Source organism: Lolium rigidum, chromosome 6 (assembly GCF_022539505.1).
Source record: "Lolium rigidum isolate FL_2022 chromosome 6, APGP_CSIRO_Lrig_0.1, whole genome shotgun sequence".
Taxonomy (NCBI): domain Eukaryota; kingdom Viridiplantae; phylum Streptophyta; class Magnoliopsida; order Poales; family Poaceae; genus Lolium; species Lolium rigidum.
In genome coordinates, this window is record NC_061513.1 from 123,376,900 (window position 1) to 123,379,971 (window position 3,072).

Below are 3,072 nucleotides of genomic sequence, written 5' to 3' on the forward strand. Positions count from 1 at the left end.
ATCATGTTGCCATATAGGTGAGGCTAGGAAAAACATGAGGCCAATCAAACAATAAGGCCTATCTTCTCTCTCCGGTGCAGAAAATGGCTTCGCGAGCAACCAAACAATGTCCAGTTTTTGGCCCAATGCACGTTTCGAACGGGCCTCCCCCCTAGAGCATGTCCCCATGACAACGCGAAAATGAGCCCAGACAATCGAACTCCCGCTTAGTTGTTCAAATGTGTAGCCAGTTTCAAATGATAATTTATTTTCTCAAGAACTGATTAGTAGACGCACAAGTCACTATACTCATTTCAAGTGTTTTGTACTTCTAAGAATTGGATTCGATCAATTCGTGATTGGATATGAGTATATATGATAAAATATTGTCGATATGTGACAAAATATTTTCATTTTATCTTATTAGGTATAAATATATACAATATAATTCCTGTTATCAAGGAAACTAAAAGTAATATTGATATTTCTCCACTTTTATGTTTTCCATCTATATGACATAACATGCAGTTGAAGTTTATATATTTTCAATTCTTGAAGTGAAAAAACAAACCGCACTATACAATCTTTCAAATGACTAATACACGGAAATGTGATTTGTCATATACAATTAAATGTTTATATGCTCTATAATATTTTTTTTGAGAAAAACGAAAATGAAAATCAAGATGTTGTGTGCTCGTTACCAAATCAGTGCAAAAGACAAGAGATCCTGGTTGGAATTACAGTGAAGGCAAAAAAAAAAAAAGAACAATCACAGGGTACTTCCATAAAAAATCCTAAAACCGAGATCCTATGAACCTTTCTAGAGCTGTGTCAGTAGCATTACCAAAGTTGCATATTTAAGACTAGCCACAATGGGAGTATCATAACTAGTATCATGCATGCCATGTTGGCAAAAATCTGATGTGGCACACCAATTAATGAGGTGAGAGATGAGAGTGGTATCATAATATGATACCGTATCATAGCACGTAAAACTAGAAAATTTAATGGCAAACACATCATGTACACACATTTGCATTGAGATTCTACAAAACATTAAATGTGATGATACTATGATATTATCTTATGATACTATGCATTGTGAGGTTAGTATCATAAACTAGTATCATGTGCATGATACTAGTATATGATACTTCCCATTGTGACTAGTCTAAAGTCGCTGCAACAGTAATAAATTCCTACGGATTTGAAGGTGAAGGTGTGGAAAAGCCCACCCATACGAATTTGATACTGTTAGCACCCGGCCCTTTGCCCCAAAGTGTAAGAGCTGGAATCCAACAAAATCTCAAATCCTATACATGCTACTCCGGCAAAACTAAAAGGTCAGGTATTTAAGTTTGGGGTCGAAACTGTACGTACCATGTACAATTTCTGGTGGGGGGTGGCAAATCAGCCGTCTTCCTGGCCGGGGGGGCGTAATCAGGGTCGTTTCCCTTTGCCACACCATCTCTGAGCGGCCTTGGAGAGGAAACGAGCGCGAATTGCAGTAGCAGGCAGAGAACGAGCAACACAAGTTGCTGGAGCTTCATCCTCTCTTCTTACATACGGAAACACCAAGAACCAAAACAAGTTACTAGTGGAACTTCTAATATGATTCAGAGACAGGAAATAACATAGAAAGAAGATGATTTTCGGGCTTAAATGAAGGATGGGCTTTGCAAACTAACCTCTCAAGGCAAGGCGAACCAGAAGCAGCAAGCTCTCCTTCGGTCTTGATGTAATCTGAATCGCTCTCAGAGTAGCTCTCCGCTCAAACCAGACCAACCGAAGATGAACTCTCTGCGTGGCTCCTTCTTTATCAGGCTTGAGAGCTTTGTCTTGATGTTTATTAATTCTCCTCACAACGGCTGGAAGGAATGGCTGCTGCCTTTTCCTGCAGGCTTTGCAGTTATTTTGCTCTTTCTACCACTGAAACCCCTACTATCAGGCGTACACACGATAAAGCCATTCTAAAGGGAACAAATGTCCAAGGGAAACAAGGGCGGGTTCAAACTTTTCAACCCAAGCCCTGCCGCTGTGCAGAAACAACTATAGCTAGCTGTTTGGATGGCCCACGTGCTAGTGAGCTAGTGTGTGTGTGTCTGGGGGTCTTGCGTTGAGCAGATGAAAATTGGCAGGTCAAACTCTTGCTGCAAAAGGCTGCTCTGTAGCCTGTCTTTTCCACAGAGGGCTCAACGCAAGCATTGCCTCCAAAAGGGCGAGTGTGACTGCAAGAAGCGATCTCTTTTTTGTTTTCTCTTTTTATTAGAGGACCAACAATTTATCTCGCAAGATCGGACCTATAATTGTCAAGAAACTTCAAAATACTGAACGCTAGAAAGATTATGTACTGTGCTCGCGTTTCACCAGAATGTCGGGAACCATGGAAGATATTGCTCCACAGAAACATTGAAGAAACTAGGAGTAACACAAGACAGCAACCCACGGCTCACGAGTCAGGACACGACGCGTACTGGCTCCGTCGTCTGTGGTAGCATCGGCGTGCCTGAACTGGACAGACCCACAGACTGCTTGCCTCCGTGTATTCGGGTCAGGGAGACAGGCTAGCGCCAAGCCGCCACCACAATTTAGCCCAAAACTACAAAAGCATGCATCACATAAAGAAAAAAAAAAGCAGCGGATGAACATGAACCCATTGCCCGCGGTCAAAAACTTGCTCAAGGGCATCTTCAGCGGGCCAACCCAAATCACTGACTCAAAGTCTATTTCTGTCCATTTGGGTCGGCACATGGACAGTTTGGGAGTGTATGTCTGTTTTGGTTGGGCGGTTGTCCAGCAGTCTGACCCAAATCACCCTCCCCACCCGCTATTAACGATAACGCTATGCCTCTAATGGCGATGGGACGTTAATGGCGTCGTCGGCCTCGTGCACGCCGTAGATGTTTCCCGCTCATCCGTTAGGTTCCCGCACACGGCGGCTCCGGTTTCCCGCCCACGCGTGTTTTCATGTTTCCCGTCGTAGCTGGAATAGTTCGCGCGCCTGGCGGCCATTTCCCGCCCAAGAACGAGGGCTATAAATGGCGGTCATCGGTGCGGCGTCGGCCATCACACCCAATCGACGTCGAAAAA